The following is a 25671-nucleotide window of genomic DNA, read 5'->3' on the forward strand; positions in this document are numbered from 1 at the left end:
TCCTTCTGTGCTATATCATTTTATGACTCTGAAATAAAGTTGAGATAGAAATCAGCCATGGTGTAGCTAAGTGACAGAACAGACTTGAAGAGCTGAATCACCTTCAGCTGTTCCTACAATACTTTGGTTGTATTGGTGGCCGCATTTGCCTACAAATTCACAGCGACTCCACTATGAAGATAACTCATTGGATGCAAATCTCTTTGAGACATTCTGGGGTCTGGCGAGGCATTATATAGGGAGAAGTTTTTGTTTTGCTGTGTATTCAAAATGTAAAATTATAATATTCCTTTCACATTGCTGGCAATGGTATTGCCTGGACCTTGATATCTGGCCGCCCGCTCAAAATTACCACTTTTAAATGACGTCTGGATCTCTCGCTACACTGAGAGGTCCGGCTCCTCAGTGCAGAAAATGGGGCTGGTTGCTGCCTTGGCCACCCTTTCCCTGCTGAGGACTGTATCTAACCTGAGTGACGTTTGATGTTGTCGTGTTTCTCGGCGCTGTGAGCGCCGGCAAACATGCGGCTAAATGAGCTGGCTCTGGGACTTTGTTCCCATTTAGTTAAATCGCGCCCTATATTTTGGAAACAATAAGACAACTTGTTTTCTTCTTTGAATGTCCTTGTGGTGACTTCTTTTCTCATGCAGAAGTAAAATCTGAAAGCTCATGCAGCTTTGCATTGATGTGTATTGAATGGATTCTGTATTCCTGGAGTCTTCACGCTGCACCTATGACACAGCAATAACAACAGGAACTGTGGAGGTGGTACTCTGAACCCATTTTTATAAATTCTGCCAGACCTTTTTCTAAACTTGAACTTTTCTGACTATTAGATGTTACCAACCTCGTAATGTACTTTGTGACATTGCCTTCAGCTACATGTGATCAAAGTGATGGGACAAGCACAATAATCATGTCTGGCTCAAAGTCAGACATGATGTAAGCCAAATTCTAATTATATTGAGTGAAAAGTCGTGTTTCTGAACATTTGTTTTCTATCGTGTTTTATCATAAAGCTGGAATTCCTGTTTGATTATTCGGATATTACAAAATGGAGTAACAGGTTAATGAATAAGACATTCAGCAAAAGGAGTGCTTTAATAATAGATAATTGTAACAGTTTTATGGGTTTGATACTATTGGATTACCTCATTTGAAATCCAAAACCACATCCACAAACAATTTTTTCATGAAAGTTTACGTTGTTATTCGCAATTGGGAAATGCATATGTTTTTAGTGAAGGGAATGTTCGTATCAAAATGTCAGAAATAATGAAATAAAATCATGAAGCGCTGGAAAACCTCAGCAAGTCTGGCAGCATCTGTGGGTGAGGAGAGAGAAACATTTAATATTGTGAGTCCAATATGAACCCTCTTTGGAGCTGGAGAGTGGTAGAAATGTGATGGATTTTATGCTGATCAAAAAGGGTACATTCACAAGCTATGTGGCCCCCTCACATTAACCCTTGGCCAAGTCCCCATCATGGCCAATTAACATTAACCCCAGGAAGTGGTACCCACTTCTGGAGTGGCTAACCATGTAATAATTTAAAAGTTCCCTTGTTAAAATTATTATTAATTTTTACCTTTTGTCATTTTTAATGGGAGGAGTGATGCTGGGAAGTTGATTCTCATATTGGACACATACACATCTCTCTCCACACAAACATCTCTCAAACACCTCACACAGACTCACCTCTCTCACACACAGATTCACCCCCTCTCTTATACACACACTCACCCTTCTCTTACACACGCACACCTCTCAGAAACACTCACCGTTCTCTCATACATACTCACCCCTCTCTCACACACACACTCACCCCTCTCATAGACACATTCACCTCCCTCGCCCTTATACACAAACTCACCCCTCTCATACACACTCACCGTCCTCTCATAAATACTCACCCCACTCTCATATACACACACACATTTCTCACACACACTCACCACTCTCTCATATACATACTCACCCCTCCCTCATGTACACACACTCACCTCCATCTCATACACACTCACCCCTCTCTCACTCACCCCTCTCTCACACACACACTCACTCCTCTCTCAAACACACATTCACCCCTCCCTCACTCACACTCACCCATCTGTCAGACATGCTCACCTCTCAAACACTCGTTATGAGGCCTTCCTGCCGGCTCCGAGGCCCACCCACACTATCCAAAGACACACCATCCAATCTCAGGCCCGCCCGCTCCAAGGCCTGCCCAATCCGAGACCCTCCTGCTCCGAGGCCCCATCACGCTGACTCTCTTCTGCTGTTGGCCACTAACTTTTCTGTCCACCAACAGTGAGATCAAAGAAAGCAAATGGGCCAATCAGAAAAGGGTCCTTGGGCCACTGGATGCTGATACAGCCTATCAGCAACCAATGCTCCTAGAGACCTTTCTCTGATTGGTTTATTTGGTTTGTCTAATTATTTTTACATTTTACACGTTTGATCTGGCGTTATATTCGCGTTGAGCTTCAGTGGAACATTGCAGCATATCGAGGACAGAAATGTGAACGAGAGGGCAGCACGGTGGTGCAGTGGTTAGCACTGGGACTGCAGCACTGAGGACCCGGGTTTGAATCCTGACCCCGGGTCACTGTCCATGTGGAGTTTGCACATTTTCCCCGTGTCTGCATGGGTTTCACCCCCACAACCGAAATGATATGCAGGTTAGGTGGATTGGCCATGCTAAATTGCCCCTTAATTGGAAATAAATAAATAAATAATTGGGCACTCTAAATCTATTTTTTTTAAAAAGGTGAAAAAGTGCAAGTTGTTACTTGAAATGGCAAGTTACTGGAAGGTCGGTGGAAGGATAATTTGTACTCGAAACTTTGGGCGAGATTTAGTGGCTTCATTGCGCCTGGCATGGATTCACGTGCTGTGGTTAAATGGGCAGGAGAGGCCAAAATTGGGATCTGCGGCACGCATGAATTGGTTTGCGATCTAACTGGCCCACTCCTGTTGGCGGGTTGTAGATCCATCCAGACGTGACAAGTCACCAATTGAGACCAATTAAGAGCAATCTCCAACTCATTAGCGAAATGGAAGCCCAATCTAACGGCCTCCCGGGAACTAACCGGCTCTCCAGTGAGATGTCACGCGGATGCCCTATTTAAAAATGTGAAGCTGGCACAATGGCTGCTGAGGAGAGCTGAGGAGGTGAGCAGCTATTTCCAACGCCCGGTATGCAGCCCAGAGGGACTGGAGCTGCAGCCCCAAAGCCTGGGGAGAGGAGGGGGGTGGCAGAACTGGGCAGGGCCACCCCTGGGCTCGAAGAGTGAGAAGCTCAGCATCTTTGGGCCTACAGACATCCTCCAATATTGTGCACACCCATAACTAGGGCAAATACAGCTGCTGCCTGTCTCTCCTACCAAACACTTCCAGGACAGAGCTTGTTTGTGGTTATACGCCAATGGTCACTTTAATCCCATTTGGCTGTGAGCAGCCTCTGGCTGCACAGCTGAAGGGTCTTGCTAATCAGGAATTGGCATTATTGTTGTGAGAGCACTTCAAAACTGTAGGTTGTGTTTGTTGCTTGTCCCTGTTGGGGCTGCAGATGCTTGGAGACTGCTGTTACTGTTTCCTTCCTTTTCTATAGCTGGAAAGAAAGACATTTTTTTCAATCATACCTGGGTCCAGGAACAATGGGCTCAGAGGGATGTGTAAGTCCAGAGGGTAATCCGATTTGAAGCAAGAAGACTGGTGCACATCATTGTTCCAAATGGGCTACCAGCTAACACCGCTGAAGAAATGTTTTTGCAGATTGCTGATGTTTTTCATAGATTTCATAGAATTTACAGTGCAGAAGGAGGCCATTCAGCCCATCGAGTGCACCGGCTCTTGGAAAGAGCACCCTACCCAAGGTCAACACCTCCACCCTATCCCCATAACCCAGTAACCCCACCCAACACTAAGGGCAATTTTGGACACTAAGGGCAATTTATCATGGCCAATCCACCTAACCTGCACATCTTTGGACTGTGGGAGGAAACCGGAGCACCCGGAGGAAACCCACGCACACACAGGGAGGATGTGCAGATTCCACACAGACAGTGACCCAAGCCGGAATTGAACCTGGGACCCTGGAGCTGTGAAGTGATTGTGCTATCCACAATGCTACCATGCTGCCCTTTTGTTGCTGATGTGGTGAGTGCTGCATGAACTGGCATGTTAGTGCAGGTTAAACATGTTGGAAGTCAAGGATATTCAACTGCACCTTGAGCACCAGTGGAATACATGGATGCCACGATTTGATTCTGGTGAGATTGTGCCTTGTGTGAGGGTCTGCACAGCTGCGGCTCCTGGACAGAGAATGGCACTGATATGTGGAACAAGAAACACATTGATGGACGGGTCATTTCTGCGACAAAGTTCTGGACATATTAACACATTCTTAGGCTTATCCTCCATTTCTGTTGATGAACCTGCGAGGGGTGATACCATGTGTTTGTTTTTTTGTGAAAATGAGCTGATATCGCTTTGTACTGATACCAATATGGAACGGTAACTTTTCCTTGTTATTTAATGGTTTGTGTGATGTGTGGAATGTTACGTAGATGATTTTCAAATCTTTGTTACTGTTGACCATTTAATAAACAAAATATTCTCAAGTGGTGCTGCAGGTTGTGTTTGCTGCTTGCTGCTGCTTGTGGCTACAAATGCCTGGAGGCTCCTGCTGTTTTCATCTTTTTTTGTAGCTTGATAGAAGGACATTTTTTTCTAAGATATCAGGAACCTGGAACACAGACTCAGGTGGGCGCATGAGTCCAGAAGGCAATCAGGTTTGAAGCAAGAAGACGCTGCGGGACCTGATGCATGACATTGATTGAAATGAGCACCCTGATGAACATGTTGAAGAAATGCTTTTGCAGATTGCTGATGCTTGTGTGGTTAGTGCTGCATGTAACTGGCAGATTACACACATTGGAAGTCAAGGATGTTCAATTGCATCTTGAGTGACAGTGGAATATGTGGATGCCAGGATTTGGTTCCGGTGAGATTGGGCCATGTGGGAGGGCCTGCATAGCTGTGGCTTCTGGATGGAGAATGGCACTGATATGTGAAACAAGTCACACATTGATGGACAGATCATTTCTATGACAAAGTTCTGGACATGATAAAACATTCTCAGGCTTATTCTCAGTTTCCGTTGAGGACCTGGGAGGGGTGATACCATGTGTTTGCCTTTTTCATGAAAATGAGCTGATATAGCTTTGTATTGGTACCAATTTGGAACGGTGAGGTTTTCTTGTTGATCAATGGTGATATGTGAAATATTACATTGTTGATTTTTAAATCTTTGTTAATGTTGATCATTTTTGTGAATAGAAATATTACTCCAGTGCACTCTCGTGGGTACACGAGCCATGTCTCAGACTTGTATTATTACCTAACATTCAAAGTGTGAGGCCTCAACTCTTTGCCTGAACACTGGAGGCATCAGCACCATATTGGTAGCAGCCAACAATCAAACACTCTAGAGCTAGGCTTCAGCACTGGATATATCCCCACAACCCGAGGGTGAGTGCGTGGAGCAGTGGAGGGCATCAGAGCATGCTTTCCTGAATGTTCCCAGCAGGGGTTCTTGCTGTGGCCAGTGGTGAGTGTGCAGAGCGGGATCCTCCAGTGCAGTTGGCACAATGGATGGCACTCTGAGAGAAGGTGGGACATGTACGGGTGGGGGACGCCTGTGGGATATGTGCATCCGGGGACAGAGCCCCTAACTGATTGTTGGTATCTCTCCTTCTCCAGTTCATTACAGCAACCAAGATATTTTTGGCCCCACAGAGGCAGCGCTTGTAGTGCTGGTGGCAGCCCAGGCGGCCAGACGCAGAAGAAGGCAGCAGTGTTGTCGCAGGCGGGAGGTGGCACCCCTTGTGCAGGGGGCCACTGCACACCCTGAAAACCGGCCGCCCATCAGGCCAAGGAGGAATCCAGGGGGGTTTGCCAGCAATAGCCCAAGATTTCATTAGTCATTCGAGGAGATGACGGACGGCAGGTGCTGCATGAGCCTGCATCTCAGCAAAGAGACAGTGCGGCACCTGTGCCATATCTTTGCAGACTTGGCGCCTATGGAAGTCGGGGATCTGCTCCCGGTTCCTCTGAAGGTAACCACAGCCCTGAACTTTTATATAATGAGTTCATTCCAGAGCTCGAGCAGGGACTTTTGCAGCATTTCCCAATCCACAGCCCACAAGTGCATCCATGAAGACACTGAATCCCTGTTTAACTGGGCAGTAACCTTGAGCTGGACCAAGCCATCAAGATGCCTGGGCAGCAGGACTTTCTGCTATCGCCGGGATGCCCCAGGTCCAGGGGTAATAGATGTCACGCATGTCACCTTGCGCACACCGGGCATCAGGGAATGCCCTTCATTTACAGGAAGGGATTCCACTCCCTGAATGTTCAACTCATGTGCGACAACTACCTCTGGATCATGCTCATGTGTGCATGCTTCCCAGGGAGTGTACATGACAGCTATATCCTTGGACATTCGGACATCCCCGGCGTCTTCATGGACCGCCCCAGGATGACAGGTTGGCTCTTGAGAAATAAGGGGTACCCGCCAAGGTCATGTCTGACTTCGTCATTGTGGTGGCCGGAGACCTGATACAACGAGGCCCATCTTGCCACCCATGCTGTCAATGAGCGGTTCATTGGACTAAATGAGGCTCCAGTGCCTGGATGGATCTGGTGGTGCACTGCAGTACACCCCCCCAGAGGGTCTTTTTGTGGTGGTCTGCTATGCCCTCCAAAACCTGGCACCGCAGCAGGGAGGATTGCTGGAGGAGGAGGAGGAGCATGAGGTCTCATCTGAGGAGGATAAATAGAGGCTGGACAAGGAGGGGTTGGAGGACAAGCCCAAGGAGGACCCTTGGGAGAAGCTGGAGACAGCGTGTTCACATCCTCCATGTACACGGAGTCTGCATCAGGGGCTCTTGCTGTAGGACCACTGTGCCTGGGGTACTGGGGGTGGGGGAAGCAGAGGGCAGCTCGGGTCAGGGTGTGGGCAAGCCTGCTGTGGAAAATAACGTGCCAGAGGCTTTCTATGTATCAGGTGTTATGGGCGCGTTTCTCCGCTCCCCATGCCGGGTGGGAGAATCGCGGGAGGGCCACCCGACAAATTTCACGCCCCCCTGCCCCCCGGCGCCCCCCGCGATCCCCGCCCCCCCCCCCCCCCCCCCCCCCCCCCCGGCCGCTCGTAAGAATTGCCGTTCGCCGTTTTTTAATGGCGACAGGCGATTCTCCGACCCAGGTGGGCCGAGCGGCAAACACACCTGGTCGCTGCCATCACGGGAGTGAGAAGCCCGTTTGGGGCTTGTAGGTGGCCTAGCAAGGAAAGAGCACCACGACTTTCTAATTTGGGCAGCACGGTAGCATGGTGGTTAGCATAAATGCTTCACAGCTCCAGGGTCCCAGGTTCAGTTCCCGGCTGGGTCACTGTCTGTGCGGAGTCTGCACGTCCTCCCCGTGTGTGCGTGGGTTTCCTCCGGGTGCTCCGGTTTCCTCCCACAGTCCAAAGATGTGCGGGTTAGGTGGATTGGCCATGCTAAATTGCCCGTAGTGTCCTAAAAAAGTAAGGTTAAGGGGGAGGGGGGGGGGGTTGTTGGGTTACGGGTATAGGGTGGATACGTGGGCTTGAGTAGTGTGATCATTGCTCGGCACATCATCGAGGGCCGAAGGGCCTGTTCTGTGCTGTACTGTTCTATGTTCTATGACTGTGCTCGGGAGGGGACAGGCCCGCGATCGGTGCCCACCAATCGTTGGGCCGGCGTCCAAATCGGACGCACTATTTCCCCTCCGCCGCCCCGCAAGATCAAGCCGCCACGTCTTGTGGGGCGGCTGAGGGGAAAGAAGGCCACCGCGCATGCGCAGGTTTGTGCCGTCAGCGTCAAGACGTCAGACGCGCATGCGTGGGTTGGAGCCGGCCAACCTGCGCATGTGCGGCTGACGTCATTAGGCGCGCCGGCCGCGTCATTCTTGGCGCGAAGCCCCCGCGGTCGAGAGTTATGGAGCGCTGCTCCTAGCTGCGCCGGGAGGGGAGAATAGAGGGCGAGGAGCGGCCTCCGAGGCCGTCGTGAACTCGGCCGGATTCACGACAGCCCTCCCGATTTTTCCTAGGAGCGGAGAATTCCGCCCAAAATGTTTCAATAGTGAACATTCAAAACTCCAAATCTCCTTAGCTACTGATGGCGCCCATCTGAGTCCCCCCAGCGCCCACCACCCCCCACCGCCCCCCAACACATGGTGACTATTCAGTGATGCAATGCACAATCTTCTTCATCTTCTGTGCTCTACCACTATGTCTAGGTGTATTTCCAGGATGCACATCAGAGGAGGCAGCCTGCTGCTTCTTCCACCCCATGGCCTTTGACTCCCTTGGCGCGCATCCTCTGAGGGGCTGCAGCCTGAGGGAACCAGCCAACATACAGTGTCATTGGCATCATAATTCCACCCTCTTCTGCCCGCTGACCTTGAGACATGCCGGTGTCAGGAGGGGAGGGGCGGAATTCGGGTGAGGTGGAGATCGCCGTCGTCTCCATGGCGGCAGGCACTGGGTCGGCCTCCACTGTTCTTTCTTCCTGGACGGTGCTCGCAGGGCCCTGGTGGTCTCCGTGGGACAGAGAGTCAGCTGGAGTGGGCTCCCGAAGCCTCTGCGCCATCCGGCTCTTGTCAGTCCTTGCGCCTCCCCATTGCCTGCACCATGATGCTGACCTCGGCGATGCTTCTAGTGACTAGGTGAATTAGCTGGCAAGTCAGCCAGTTACACCGTGAAGATATTGAGTGCCATTAAATACTGACTGTGGTCTCGCCAATTTGGCCATGGGGAAGCACTCGGGCAGTCTCACCTGATATGACACTTGGATCTTTTCCCATTAAATCGCACCCCTTAACCCTGTTTCTCTCCACATATGCCACCAGACCTGTTGAGTTTATCCAGCATTTTCTGTTTCTATGATGGAAGATCAGGGTCATGCTTGTGGCCAAAGCTGAAGTGTTCTGCAAAGTTATTACCCAGTCTCTGTTTGGTTTGTCCACTGCAGAGGAAACCGCATTGTACGCAGTAAATACAGTATCAATATACTAAGTTCAAAGTAGAGCAAGCAAATTGTTATTTCACCTGGTTCCCAAATCACAGATAACAAGGAGTTATAATGGAGGATACTTCTTTCACTAGTTTTGCAGCTACTTCATGCTTGTGCTCTGTCTGCACTCCCAGGGATCATTGCCGTTCTCCCGAGCATTTCTGGATTATTTCAGGGTCCTCTTTTTACTTCGCCACCTGGAAAACAAATGGCTTGAACTTTTTGACGGCCTTTGTGCCTATTACATTTACTAAGGTATAATAAGCCTGTACCATTTTGACTTGCCAGACAATGTAGCACAGCAGGAAATACGCCACTCCTTCTTGAACATTTCCGAAATATCCCAATATTTTATCAAAGACGAGCGGGTCAATGCGGCGAAGTTCTTGTGCCATAATGCCAACTCCTGACACAATATAAATGTGTTGGGTTCTGGAATCACAGATAACAAAGAGTTATAACGAAGAGTAGTTTATTCACTAGCTGAGCAGCTACTTCAGGCTTGGACTCCGCCCGTACTCTCAGGGGGAACTCCCATGCTCCCAACATGTGACCTCTATTGTAGCCACGTCATCACATCATCATGTAACATTCGGTCTATAGCATGGCCGAGGGCCCTGTAAAGAGCAGTGGTGTTGGGGGAAGTCTAGGGGAAAGCCGGTGGAATTTTCAATTGACGACAGGGTAACACATGTCGGAAGCCCTGTTGTGGAAGGTAGCATCATCAAAACAGAGATGGAGAAAATGGGAGAATGGAATAGAGTCCTTTACGGGAAGTAGGGTGTGAAGAAGTACAGTCGAGGTAGCCCTGGGAGTCGATTGGCTTATAATGAATAGCAGTCAACAGTCTTGATGGGAGATGGAGGTATACAGAGCAGGAGGACTTCTCTGGCTCAGTGGAACCTTTGACCTGCTTCCAATACTCCCCCTCTCCAAAGACCCAACCCTTTGGCCTTTTACCCACTCTTAGGGTGCGATTCTCCGCCCCCCACGACGGGTCGGAGAATAGCGGGAGGGCCTTCCCGACATTTTTCCCGCCCTCCCGCTATTCTCCCCCCCCCCGCCCAACTCCCGACACGAATCGCTGTCGCCGTTTTTTTACGGCCAGCAGCGATTCACAGCTGATAGATGGGCTGAAGTCCCAGCCCTTTACGCTGTTTTTACGAACAGCAAACACACCTGGTCTGGCCGTTCGTAAAAACGGCGGGAACAACTCGCTTTTTATAACCATGGCACCGATTGGCACGGCAGTACCACGGCCGTGCCAAGGGTGCCATGGGCCCGCGATCGGTGGGCACCGATCGCGGGCAGCGGGCCCGATGCCCGCGCACTATTTCTCCTTCCGTCGCCCCGCAGTATCCATTCGCGGGGCGGCTGAGGGGCATCCCGGCCCGCGCATGCGCGGGTTTCGCGCAAATACGCGATGACGTCATCCGCGCATGCGCGGGTTGGAGTCTTCCAATCCGCGCATGCGCGGCTGACGTCATATGACGCGTCAGCCGGCGCTAACTCGGGCAAGCGGGCTTAACGATTTTCGTTAAGCCTGTGATGCCGGCGCTTACGGCGTCGGGCTGCTAGCCCCGACCGGGGACCAGAATCGGTTCCCGGTCGGGAAGGGGCGCGCTGGCGTCAAACCCGGGCGGGTTTGATTACGATTTCTCCCGTTTTGGGAGAATCGCGCCCTTTATCTTTTCATTAAGAGCTGTCAATGTGACATTGGCCATCTTAATTTCTCTACTCCCCAATCACTAACCCGTCTCCTGCTCCTCCTGGCCCACAAGCAGAGCTGTGAAAGCACTTTCCTCTTCCACCCAACAGTCCCCACCTCCCTTTAGGTGACTTGTTTTCTGAGGCGTGAGAAACCCAGCCAGACAGTATTGAAGCTGGGATAGGAATAACATCAAAGGCATGTAGCTTAATTAAAATGTTTAAATGAGCAGTGTGCCACCTGGAGGTGTTTTCATTGCTCCCTGACCTCCTTACCAACTCTTGAAATCGGAAGTGACCAATTTTGTGGTGTGTTAATTCATGTTTTAGAATCCATCCTATGCATTCACTCACTTATGGGGTTTAAAGCTATCTTTTAAAACAGCTTTTGTTCTCTGCCTTCAATATATTTAGAAGTAACAAATGAAAGAGTTAAATAAAAATGATATATGTTTTAAATGCCCCTAAAATTCCTCACCTGCTTGTAGCAGTGTCCTGGAGATCAGTCTTTCATCAGTGGAGGTGATGTACCATCAATTGTACGTGAGGCGAGTGATTTACCAAAGTCTGGCTTTAATTGACTAGAACACAGCTCTGCGATCGTCTACAATGGAAAGGGACGATCGTCAGGCGTCTGACCATTTATACCTCATTAATAGAGGCGTGGTTAACTCAGCCTCTCGGCCAATCGGTCGAGAAACACATGACCGACCAGGGCCAATGGTAAGCCGACGTTCTGGCCCAATGGCAGACAAGTATGCAGATCATATCACCACAGGAGGTTTGCAAGCAATCAGGTATTATAAAGCCTGGAAAGGAGTCCACACCGAGCCAAACAGGTTGAGTCAAAGGAAAAACAGAACAAGAATACAGAGCAGTTACTCTACTACAGGGGTCAGCTCACAGTTCATGGCCCTCCGATTTTATACAGGATGTAGAAGATCGCCTTCAGTGGAAGAGTGTGTATTCCCCATAATCAATCCCCCAGTGTCCCATGACATGCTTAAGGTTTTATTAGTGTTCCTTGATCTGCTTAACCCCAGGTTATGACACCCGCTATGGGAAGTAGGGAGTCGGGAGGGGACGTCATAGTCTGTGATACGGTGTGAGCAGCCTTTTGGCCATATCAGCCAGCTTACGGTTATTCATGCTGAGCTGTAATAGCATTGTTGGAGGCTCAGTTGGCCTGCACCCATTGTTTTCAGGTTGATTCATTTTTTGTTTACTTGAGTCTTTTATAATCATCCCAGGTCTTAGTCAAAGTGTTCTGATAATGTTCTTTTCCAAAATTTTCTTTTGAATGATACATATATTACAACAGGATATTACAAATAGTCCATTTGGCCGAACAGTTTATCCTGAGTTTTATTTTTCAGACGAGCTGCCGTCCTACTGCCCAAACATGCCTATGCATTTCCATTTCTCTTTATAGCCTTTCTCTTGAAACACCTATTTAACCTATTCTTAAATGTTGCCACTGGCAGTGCAATCCAAAGATAGATAACTATTTAAAAAATAACTGTTTCTCTTGTTCTCTGACCTAAATCTCTCAAATTTAACCTTGTCTCTATGACTCCTCATTCTGTTGTTTTACCAGCCTTCTCATGAACCACTAGCAAAAGGGGCAGGAGTGTGAAGTGACTGTGACAATTTGCCTGTGCTCTTGTGCAATATATAGTTGGGTCATGATCTTATCAGCCAAGGACATCACCTTGCAGAGGATATATGTAGGAAGAAGGCAAATGCACAATGATCTCTTTATGTGCAGTCATGATCTCATCAGGAGGACGTGCCCAGGCCATGTTACTGCCGATGTAGTGTTTTTATGAGACTTTATTAGGTCAGTACCAGGCTCTTAAATCCCAGCAAGTTTTGGGAGTCCTGACTGGTGAGTTAAAAGGCCTTGAAATTTCACAGCGATTCTGCCAGTCTTCCATTGTAACTCCAGTGGGAGACCAATGGTGCCTCAAAAAAATAGAAGGGGGCTGATAATGTTCCATCTTTGCTGTGTCTCCCAGTTGGATTTCATTGCAATTTCCTCGCTGAATTGGTTTCCTGTTTTGTTCATGCTTTTAAAAACAATTCTGGTTATCACTGTCAGGTTGTTTTCACATTTTGCATGCCAGGGAGTTTAGAATGCATTTGAAGTGTTGTAACCTGTTTGGATTGATATTTTTCTTTCTGGCAGGGAACTAAGTGGTGAAGATTTTCAAAAGAATAAAGAAAGGGACTTCTGGTTCCTTTGCGAGTGAGAGAAGGAAATGAGGGCCAGAATTTTATGTTGCTCGGGTGGATGTGCATCCGACCCAGAAGCGTGCAAAATCGTTTCGAGAAGACATCGGGCGTGCATCCTGGCATCGGGCAATGTTTCGTTCGGCGAGTGCCCACAGGAGTCAGAAGTGCGCCTGCCGACAGTCAAGCAGGCAATTTAGCCACTCGAGGAGCCAAATAAACACAATTTTACGGGGTCCTCCTGCTTTCATTGTTGGCAGGCGGCTGATTGGCCAGGCGGCCTTTAAGCTTCAGCTGCAACCTGTATCCAGGGGAGTATGAACTGTCAGGGCTCAAATAAAGTTAAGAAATGTGTCTAGGGACTGAGATCTATGTATGATTGTGCTGCCTAGACAGCCATGGCATTATTTTAACATCAATATTTATTTTTCACAGGTCAGCAACTCCCTGAGACAACTCTGCAGTGGCTATACCCCTGAGGGAGCACATTTGAAACAAGAACCCACACTCTCCCGATTTTTGGCATGCCCCCTCCCTCCTCCTCCTCCCCCCTCCTCCTGCCCTCTCGGGCATCGCCCAGCTTTTCACAGAGTGCGCTTCATGCTCGATGGCCGTTAATAGGTCAGCCAGTGTGAAACTTTGCTCTGGGGCCAACCGTCTGCTTCCAGGCCCAGCCAAGTGAGCTCTCCCAATAGCTAAAAGATTCAGGCTTGTGTTCGGGTGCTGGACTATTTTTGGAGGCTCCTTAGGGACACTTACTAAAACACTATGAGGAAGTGAACAAACGAATATGATGGACAGTAGGACCCTGAGGGTAATGAGTTCAAAGACAGAGAACAAAGGGATGAGCACAGCATGGCTAGGAAGGGGGGGAAGGGAGCTTTGCCTCATGGAGAGAATGGAGAAAAGGATGCTGGGTAACAAGAGGCCAAGATTGGGAAATGCGAAGTGAGCCAATCAGGATATATGGCCAGGTCAGAAGGTGTATACATTGACCTATGGGAAGCTTGTATGCGAATCTTGATGTGATTCAATCAATATGTACTGTGATTTCTTTGTCCTAGCTCTCACTGGCTTTTAGGAGCTCTCGAAGACAGCTGCGTGATCTAAGGTCCCACGAGTGAGTCAGCCTTGCAAGCTGGGGGAAATAAAACAATAATTGATACCTGCAGATCCGTCTCAGATTTTATTGAACCCAGACTGGTGAAAAGGGTCAGGGATTGTCAACTAGAGTGGCAAGGATAGCAACATTATCAACAGTGGGAATGATGGACACTAGCCTGGAGTTGGTGATATTCATTGCACATCTACCTTCTACTTGCTTGACCGTTTCTGGACTTCATCATAAGCTTGAGGTAACTAAGGGCAGGTTAGGTTGCAGGAATGGCCAATTCAGATTCATGCCAGGCATCTGATTGGGACTCAGCTGAGTCATGGGATTCTCTACTAATTTTGCCCACCAAGGTGTTGCCTCTGCGATGTTGGAAGGTTGGGGTGATAGCTGTGATGCCTCGATGGTGGTCTCCTCGAAGCTCACATAGAACATAGAACATAGAACATAGAACAGTACAGCACAGAACAGGCCCTTCGGCCCTCAATGTTGTGCCGAGCCATGATCACCCTACTCAAACCCACGCATCCACCCTATACCCGTAACCCAACAACCCCCCCTAACATTACTTTTATTAGGACACTACGGGCAATTTAGCATGTCCAATCCACCTAACCCGCACATCTTTGGACTGTGGGAGGAAACCGGAGCACCCGGAGGAAACCCACGCACACAGGGGGAGGACGTGCAGACTCCACACAGACAGTGACCCAGTCGGGAATCGAACCTGGGACCCTGGAGCTGTGAAGCATTTATGCTAACCACCATGCTACCCTGCTGCCCCAAAGCTGCCTCACCTCCGAGATAGTCTCTTGGGTGGCGGGGAGAGGGGTTGGAAACGACTCCAGATGGCCTGGCTCCATCAGATGGAGATCCTGCAAGAAAATGGACATGTGGTCAGTGAGTGGGAAGGTCATTTTGTCTGACATGAACAACTGATTTGACAGGCCATCTGGGTGAAGAGGCAGTGGATGCCAGACAAACGTCACTGACAGTGACTGCTCTCTTGTCGTTCAACCTCCTCATCTCCAAGGCCTGTTCCTCATAGCGGGTGAGGCCTCGGAACTCGGGGACTCCGCCCACCCTTCTTGGTTAATTCCTGTTTGTTATGAGCCACCTTCTCCTGCGCGAACAAAGGGAGGGTATTGTGAGCCGTGCGCTTGATAGATCAGGTGGGGTCAGTGACAGGTGATATGTGTGGGCATCGCAACTGGACATGAAGGGGTTGTACTGGTGGATACCAGGGGTTGCTGAGGAACAAGCACAAAGGTCAGATGTGAGGAGGGTACGAGGTGTCAGCCAGTGATTTGTGGCGGAGGGGTTGGAGTTGAAAGTTTGAGGGGTGGCAGGCGGAACTAATGCCAGCAGAGAGGCGGTAATTTATCCTTGCAGCTCGGTGGAGGTTGTCGGTTTTCTTCCTCCAGTGAATGCTGGTCCTCCTGGTCATGCTGGTCGCACTGATAGCCACTGCCACTGCCTCCTAGGCTGGCCCTCCTTGGTGACCCTGCTGCTGGTCTTCCAATCCCATTGGAGGAACAAGATATCCCAACTCACATCCATGGCATGCAGAAGCCTGTCCAGGTCGGCATTGCCAAAACGAGGAGCAGGTCTGCTTGCTGCCATGCTTGTGTGTTGACTGGAGGATGTGTTCATAAGCAGCTCCCTCGTGTTAGCAGCGAGATGCTGAGGTGGGTGTCTGTTCAATCAGACGATGAAGCAGCCAGTAATGGCGAGAAGCTCGAGGGAGCTCATTTGCGGAATGAACTGTCATTAAACATGGGCTGCGATCTCACTAACGCAGGCGCCGAGAAACACCCTGCCAATCATGCCCAAATTACACTTAGAAATTTTTCAGTTAAGTCACATCCTAAGTCTTTGTTCCAGTCATCCCATTGCAGTTAGATGTGGTTGCCTCGTGGTTGTGTCACTAGATTAGTAATTGAGGAGTTTTGAACTATTTTTGATGTCTGTTTTTCATGGGAAAGAGGAGTAAATCCATTAGAGTCTCATTTTAGCTTCATAAATGAATATGGGAGCATAATGATATATTGGTCCTTGCAGTGTGACCATCCATCTTGTGGATGACTGACTGATGTGGCATCAGAGTGTGTGATTTTGAACTTCATATAAACTCTTTGAATTAGACACTGGACTTAGAATAAGTTTTTCTTTTCCTTTTCTTAGATAGTGGCCAGAATTCCATAACGACTGGCCAATATGACAGAAAGGAATGTGTCAAAAGTGGTATATCTGAGAAGGGCCCATCTGTGTCCAATCTGCAAGAGCTTCAAAATTGCCATTCACCAACTCGTCATTGATGAAGTAAACGTTACTGTTTTGCCTGCAATAGAAGGAAGCCTGGCAAAGACCCTTTCTTTCCTTAAAGCATCCTGGGCTAATCTCCTGAGTTTGTGTTTGCAGCAGGGAGCATCTAAAACTGGCAGTATGTATTGGAAACACATGTTGCTCATAGTTTCCTATGAACATTACATAATGCAAAATAAGGGAATATGGATTTTCTTGGATCTCCAACACGTAAGGCTGGTAGAGCGAACTCCCTACTGAGACCATGGACTGAGAACACAATCCCACCCTTGTCAGCATGAAGCATGCTCAGGTCGGGGAAGCAAAATCACAGGTCAAAACTTTATCCTGTACCTCAGGTATGGGTACAAAGCTCACCTTGGATGATAGCATAAAAGGGGTGAGAGGAAAGCATCAGCCGATTTCATACTCCACCCAATTTTCCTTTCCAAGGAAACATAGCTTCGCTGCCTGATCAGATTCACTTGTGAAGTTATTTTATCAAAACTCACCGTGTGACCTTGAGATGAACTCGCAGAACCACATCAGCTTCGAGGTCAAACCTAGTTACAGAATGGCTCCACTGTTATCTCTGGCAGCAGTGATGGAATATGTTAGTGCATTTAAGTTCCCTACTGCCCTGCAGTCTGCATTGTCAGCAAAGGCAATGGCAGAAATAAAGAGAATTGAAAATGAATTGGATGAAAGATAAAGTGAAAAGTGTTAGGTGAGGAAATAAAAGAATTAGAAGCTGAAAGAAAATTGTATCTGACACGAAGGGTAAATTCTATACTATCGTGCTCCCAACAGAGATTTGCATGTTGGGATCTCACCGGAGTAATTCAGGGATTTAGCCATTTTATTTTGGTACCTTCACTACACAAAGCCATACTCCTGGAGGATAGATTTTATCTTTGTGGAATAGTGTAAAAGGAGCGACCATACCAATATTCCCTCAACTGCGTTACCTCCAGCTATTGGTAAGATGAATGAGTTAATAAAGAAGTATTATCAATTCTTAATAACGGATGAATAAAATGATCATTTTTGCTTTTTTTGGTGTAGCTAGCAGATGTAACTGCTAGATTTTTAATTCTCAATGTGTTTTTTTCCTTTGAGAGCTGGTATTTGTTACGTTAATTATTTATCAGTCGTACTAACTGTCACTTCATTTGTCAAGGTCTTGAGATTCTACTATGGGTTTTCATGTGACTGAACAGACCGATTCTTGTCCTGGAGATCTTTAGCACATAGGGCAGGAGGTTCCATGAGGCAGGGGATTCGGTGTGCAGGATCTGTTTCCTTTTTTTGTTCTATGTTCCTGCTCTCCCTCACCATTTAAACATTGGGACTCAAAACCTGATTCAGATCAATGATCCATTCTGAAAGATTGGTAGCAAGTCATTCTAGTCATTAAAGTCAATACAGCCACACTGCAATGAAAGCTTCAGGGTGTCTTTGAAGCTTCTTCTTTGTTCTTCTCCGAAATGATCGGCGCAGGCTGGGAGGGCCGAAGGGCCTGTTCATGCGCTGTAATTTTCTTTGTTCTATGTACGTCAGCTGGGAGTTGAAAGAACAGCACGTGGCAGGAGAGTCCATTTTCAGCCATCCAAACACAGTGTCCATCCATCAAAGTTGATTTTGTAGGAGTTTTGCTTGAATGCTTTGTGGAGCTGGCTTCAAGGGCACTAATGTTTGTCCAACTGTCCTCACATTGAATCCAGATGCTGTGGTGAGTTCATTACTGATGGAATTCCTCTGGCACACTTGTGTTCTTGGTATGCAGTCCAGTCCAGGTCTCACTACAACACAGGAGTGTGGTACAACAAGTGGTATGCACACTTGGCATTTTGTTGACTTGTTAAGTTCTTTGTGGTTAAGCACTCACTGCTGTGGTTTGTACATACTGTAGCAGTCAACATATAAGTACATTTTGGAGCCTCCAAAATTCATTTATGTTATGTTTTCTGGGTTTTACTTTTATTCACAGTATAGACAAAGGATAATCAGGTTACAACATCGTAGGTTACTTAACCAGTTGTCAGAGTTTATTTACCGAGATGTTGCTTGCTCACAGTCTAAGATGGAAGTGGAAAACTCTCCCAAGTGCTTCTGATGATGTCATCACACAATCATGTGACACACTATAGAGGGCATTGGTTACAATACTTAACATTTCTCCTCCTGTAGTGCGACAACAAATATGAATAAATATTAATTTAAACTTTTACTCATGGTGAACAGTGATTGATAATAATAATCTTTATTGTCACAAGCAGGCTGAGATTGACACTTCAATGAAGTTGCTATGAAAAGCCCTAGTTGCCACATTCCGGCGCCTGTTCGGGTACATGGAGGGAGAATTCATACTGTCCAATTTACCTAACAAGCACAGCTTTCAGGACTTGTGAGAGGAAACTGGAGCATCTGGAGGAAACACACGCAGACACAGGGAAAACGTGCAGACTCCGAACAGACAATGACCCAAGTGGGAACCGAGCCTGGGACCCTGGTGCTGTGAAGCAACAGTGCTAACCACTCTGTAACCAAGTATTATTATTATAATACAACTGTATGTACACAATAGTACCAGAGTCTTTTAGGTGGATGTCGGTTCCGCTCAGACAGAATCTGTTGTTCAGGGCTTTTTGTTCTCACACTCTCAGTAGTCTGCTCCAGACTTGGTTCAGGTACATCACCTAAAAAAAATTGGTCGTTCTTCAGCTTCTCCAGATGTTGTTGGTTCGACTGTTGTAGAATTTGAATTCGACTCAGTTGTGACCATAGGTCCAGGGATTTCCAAACCTCGAATGTTCAAAGCTGGCCTATCAGATACCGACTATACAAGGATAGTCTGAAGCAAGGATTTGATCTGTGTGCTCTTACAAATTCTCTAGTCATTGGTTTGCACCATGTAAGAAATAGATCCCACCTTTGCGAATATTGTGACTGGTATCCACTTCTCACTTGAAGAGTAGTTTTTTTGTTAAAACTCTTTCTCTCTGCTCAAAACGTCTTGGTTTGAATGTTTGTTCACAGCGAGTAACTTGGTTTTGATATTGTCGTTCTACTCCGGTGATAGTGTCAGACAGTAAGAGCAAATCAAACTTGGTTCTCAACTCCTGTTTTAAAATAAATATTACCGGCAATGTCACATTAGAAGTGTTTCTATAGGAAATTAGAAATTAGTTTACTCTCTTAGCTAATGGCCCTTTTTCCTTTGATGCCATTCTTCAAAGGCTATACCAGCCTCTCTGCCAATCCATTTTGTGGATGATAAAACATATTTTTTATATGCTGGAAGCCATTATTTCTAAGGTAGTCCACAAATTGCTTTGATGTGAACTGAGTCCTGTTATCGCTAACTAATTGTTCCGATTTATCGTTTTAGTAGTTGTCAATTTCATTATTATTATTTTGAGCCATTTGAAATGTGCACCCATAAGGACAAGAAACATATATCCCACAAAATCAATATGTGCTCTTTGTCATGGTTGCTTTAGCCAAACCCAATTCTGAAGTGGTTGAAGAGGTGGAGTATTTTGTATCTTAACACAAGACTGACATTGACCTGCTCTTTCTTCAATCTGTGAGTCTTGTCCCGACCACCAGAAATAACTCCTTATGAGCTTTTTCATACATACAACTCCTGGATGTCCTTGGTGAAGTTGATCCAGTACGTTACTCTGTAAGCATGGAGGAATGATGATCCAGATCCCACATATAAATGTTCAATTGTGTACCATTAATTCAAGTTCTCTTGTTCTGTATGGCTTGAATTCTGGATTCCTCCTCTGTTCATCCAGTGGTATACCTTTGGGACTCATCAATTACTATGGAAAATTATATCCATATCATTCCCCATCACCTGATCTGACCTTGTGTGTCTTTGCACTTAAGATGCAGTAATAGGTACACTATCCACTTGGGAAAAGTACACATAATTTACATCGTTCTCCTGTATTTGTCCCATATTGGTAAATGTGATAGAGCATCAGGGTTCACATGTTGCTCCAATTTTCTGTATTGAATCTCATAATTATGCATTGATAAGATGAGGGACCATCTCTGCAAATGACTCACAGCTGGAGACAGTATTCCTTTGTATGGATCAAAATCATTGTCAAAGGCCTGTGGTCTGTTAACAAAGTAAACTGTGTTCCATACAAGTAGTGACCAAACCGTTTCACTCAAAATATTAAACTCAAGCCTTCTTTTTCCAACTGAGCATAATTCTGTTCAGCACTTGTCAACCCGAAGGGGAAAGTCTTTCATCTCCATTTGGCATTGTATGAGAGACAACTACACCCACTCCATAGGGCAATGTGTCACGTGTGAGTTGTGAACTCAGATTTCCGATTTTTTCAGCACATTTTTGAATTCAGTATTCGTCTCTTTGCAATCTTCTGTCCAATTCCATTGTTGATTCACACATAATAATATATAGAGTAGTTTTTAATATCGTAGCAAAGTTTGGAATATATTTTCCACAGTAATTGATGAGTCCCAAAAAAGATCTCAGTTGCGATATATTCTGTGGTTTTGGCACATCTAAAACCGCAGTCATCTTCTGATGTTCCTTGTGGAGCCCGTCCTGATCAATTACATGGCCAAGACAGATTAGTGATGATTGGAAAAATTCATATTTCTCTCTCTTGACGCTCCAATGTCTTCTAAATTATTTAGGCGCTCCTGTTCAGTCTTGCTGGTAATTAAAATGTCACCCAAATAACATTGAACATCATTGAAGCCATTAACAATTTGGTCCATTGATTTTTGGAATAGGGCCTGTGCAGACGTTATTCCGAACGGTAAGTACCTGAAGTCCTTTGTGTGTTACAATTGGTGGACAAGGTTGCGACTCAGCTGCTACCTTCATCTGGAGGTATGCCTGGGACAAATCTATCTTACTGAACTTTTGTCCACCTGACAATACAGAAAAGAAGTCCTTTATTAATAGTAATACAATGCTGCTTGGCACACAACTGTGGTTGATCGTCATTTTAAAGATTTTAATTGAGCCATCTATCTGGCTTGATAACTGGAACAATTGGGGTTGCCCAGTCGCTAATCATCACACTCTCAATTACTCCACCTTTGACAATGCACCAAGTTCCACTTCAACTCTTGGTTCGATAGCATCTTGCCTTTAAGCAATTCGGGGTGCTATCAGATTTTATCTCAAGTTGTGCCTGACTCTGGTCACTTCCACTAAAGTGTTTTCAAATATCTCCTTGCACATTTCTAAGAGTTTCTGAAATGTTTTTTTTCCATCAACCAATTGGTTCACACTTGCCAATTTAGTTTGATTTTGTTCAACCATGCTCTTCTGAAAAGTGCAGCAAATTAAATTTTCCTTTTACCACATGTAATGGCAGTTTTTCAGATTGATCATTTACTTCAATTTGCACCAAGATATAATAGCCCTTCACTGGAACCATGGGCGCGATTCTCCCGAGTTACGAAAACTCGGGAAGCTGGCGTCAAAAACGGGCGCGTTTGACGCCAGCCTCCGCCCCCCCCCCCCCCCCCCCCCCGACCGGGAACCGATTCAGCTCTCCGGTCGGGGCTAGCATCGCACGGCCGTGAACTCCGGCATCGCGGGCTTAACGATTTTCGTTAAGCCCGCTAGCCAGAGTTAGCGACGGCTGACGCGTCAGATGACGTCAGCCGTGCATGCGCGGATTGGACGACTCCAACCTGCTTATGCGCGGATGACGTCATCACGCATATGCGTGAAACCCGCGCATGCGCGGGCCGGTATGCCCCTCAGCCGCCCCGCGAATGGATCCAGCGGGGCGGCGGAGGGAGAAAGAGTGCGCGGGTTAAGTACCCGCTGCCCGCGATCGGTACCCACCGATCGCGGGCCCATGGCACCCTTGGCACGGCCGTGGCACGGCCGTGGTACTGCCGTGCCAATCGGTGCCATGATTCCCCAGATCGGGACTTTACAGCCGTTTTTACGAACGGTCAGACCAGGTGTGTTTTACGTTTATAAAAATGGTCGTAAAGGCCTTGGAAATCGGCCCATCGGCCAGGGGTGAATAGCTGCAAGCCGTAAAAAAACGGCGAGCAGCGATTCGTGTCAGGGGGCGGCCGTGGGGGGGGGGGGGGAGAATAGCGGGAGGGCGTCGGACCAGCGTGTCCGTAAAAATTTACGCCGCCCGCTATTCTCCGAATTTTCGTGAGCGCGGAGAATTGCGCCCCATTTCTTTCGTCTCAGTTCTCAAGATTATATCAGATGGTTTTAATGATACATTCTTGAGCTTTTGTTGATACATTTTACAGAGAAAGAAATACAGAAGCTCCTGTATCTACTTCCATTTTAATTTTATTCCCTCTTAGTTTTGGATAGACCCAAAATCTTTATATAATGCCTTGCATCGATAATACACCAAGTTTTAGTTCTTTGATCTCCATAGACATTGTGGATAGGACTCTCCATCTGTTCACAGCAGTGGGATTGTCAACAGCATGTTTGAGTGTTAGAAAGCTTTCTGTCAACAATCATCTCTGTGTTGTCTCATTTCTCAATGCACACACAAATCTGTCTCGCAGCGTGTCCTCAAACATTGATCCAAAATCACAGTTATTTGCTAGTTTCCGTTGTGCTGCTACAAATTGTGGAATATTTTCACCCTCTTCTTGACTACGTCAATGAAATCTGAATCTCTCTGCTATGATTAATGGTTTGGGGAGAAGTGTTCTTCAAAGGTCTTTGTTAATTCCTCGTAAATTATTGCATCAGGCTCTGCAGGATGAACAAGACTTTGTAATAGGCTGAAGGTTTTCCATCCTATTACACGCAAGAAAGTTGCGACTTTAATTTAATCCAGTACTCTGTTTTTAGCAAGATGGTATCGGAATCTGTCTTCATTGGAACTCCATGATTCTACATTCTCAACGAACAATTCCATAGAGCTACTTTTTCCCAGCATCGCAGCTACCTGTTCTTTAGTTTTTCTTCAACTTTTCCTCCCCTCTAATTTCTTTCTCTTTCAATCTAATTTGTACTTTTTTTATGCTGTTTCCTTAAAATGTTTCTTTCCTTGGTTGGACTGTGGCTTTAAGAATTCATTTTTTGCAAACACCGATCTGTGTCAAAAACAGAAGATTTGAGCTGTAATTCTGCTCAATCTGGTTACTATCATGTTTTTTTCTTTTTTCCGAAAGCAAATCTCTCTCTCGCTCACCGAGGTCGAGGATCTAACGATGCAGCCACCACGTAAAAAGGTGTGATGCTGGAAATACTCCCGAGCTTGATGAATAACTTGTTTTTTACAGCCTACCCCTTATTTCCTGGTATTCTCTTTTCCAGAAAACTATATTTTTCTGAGCCCACCAATTGTGCAAATCGATCAGCACAATAGTCAACGCTCTGACTGAAAAATTCTCTCCTTTACCGCCTGCGATTCTCCAAGCACTCTGGGTTGTGGTCACATAGAAATATGGTCCTGAGTGCTTTCTATCACTTCTAAGATTAACATGTACTCTTAGCAAGGCTAAAAACTCTGTTCCAGACTGACAGTTTTACCAGACATGTTTGGATGGTGGATTGGTTTCCCAAAAATGGATCTTCACCTCAATTTCCAGGTCTGGCTTTTTTCTTTTTCTGACTATTTCACTCGAAAATATCCTTGTCGCCCGCTTTGTTTTTAATGCTATTATGCTTCTGGAGTTTTACCTTTATTCACAGTATAGACAAAGGATAACCAGTTTCCATACTGTAGGTTACTTAAACAGTTGTAAGGGTTTATTGCAGAAGTGTTGCTTGCTCACCATCTAAATGGAAGTGAGGGAAAATCTCCCAAGTGTCAGTGTGATGTCACCATGTAATCATGTGACATTGTTTGGACACCCTGGGCACGATCAATTCCAGCCCCACATGCCCTAGAGTCACAACACAGATGAATTACCCAATAATTATTCGAAAAATATGCAAAGTTTTTGGCCCTTGGCTGTCCAGTAATTACACTCACCAGGTTTGTAAGTTTCAACATAATTACTGTTTATTTACAAGAATTATAATGAAATATGCAGAAAATATAACGTGTTAACTATTAACTAATTCCTAACCCCCCACTTTAACTTTACCCCTGCCCTGCTCTACCTGTACACAGGACAGACAAACACAGAGTGGTGGAAAGGGGTAAAAATAATAAGCAAATGGAAAAAGTATTTTTTTCAGGTGATGGTTTTTAGCACATCTTCCTTCATAGCAAGCTTGCAAGTTAAAGTTTCTGTTCACAGCCTGTAATGGTCTTCTCTGTAGATTCATTCATCCAGGTTCTCTGAGAGTTCAGAAGTATAGCAGTCATAGCCTTTCCAGAAAGAGTAGCAAGTTCTGGTCTTTGTTTGCAGCCTGTGTTGGTTTTCCTGTAGATTGATTTATTCAAGTACTCTGCAGGTTCAGAAATACACCTCTCACAGACTTTCTGGAGAGAAACACAGAGGAAAAAGAGCACAATCTTCTCTCCAAGCTGCCAGGAGTCAAACTGAAACTCCTTGGGAATCTGAAAAGTATTCCATTGGGATAGGATCCAATCCTCACCCGTTACTTGGCACGACAGACTTTTGGACCCATTGATCGGTCACCAGCTAATAAATCAAACTGAGCCCCACCCCATTTCTCTCTCTTTGGTGCCAACAGGCCTGAAGACTCCTGTTCAAACCAACAGGAAATAGTATTCTCTCCAGTAACTTCTGAATTATGCTGCTTGCTTTAAAGATACATGTTCATTAATCATCCATGGATCAAAAATCATAACGTCAAAATAAAAGAAAGGGGGAATAAGGGAATAAATATGAAGGACCCTTACAACATACAATATGGAGGGCATTGGTTACAATAAAATATTAAAGCATACCGCTGTGCAGAGAGACTTGGGTGTGCTAGTGCATGAGTCACAGAAGGTTGGTTTACAGGTGCAACAGGTGATTAAGAAGGCAAATGGAATTTTGTCCTTCATTGCTAGAGGGATGGGGTTTAAGACTAGGGAGGTTATGTTGCAATTGTATAAGGTGTTAGTGAGGCCACACCTGGAGTATTGTGTTCAGTTTTGGTCTCCTTACTTGAGAAAGGACGTACTGGCGCTGGAGGGTGTGCAGAGGAGATTCACTAGGTTAATCTCAGAGCTGAAGGGGTTGGATTATGAGGAGAGGTTGAGTAGACTGGGACTGTACTCGTTGGAATTTAGAAGGATGAGGGGGGA

This window comes from Scyliorhinus canicula, chromosome 14, assembly GCF_902713615.1.
Source record: "Scyliorhinus canicula chromosome 14, sScyCan1.1, whole genome shotgun sequence".
In the NCBI taxonomy this organism is placed as follows: Eukaryota; Metazoa; Chordata; class Chondrichthyes; order Carcharhiniformes; family Scyliorhinidae; genus Scyliorhinus; species Scyliorhinus canicula.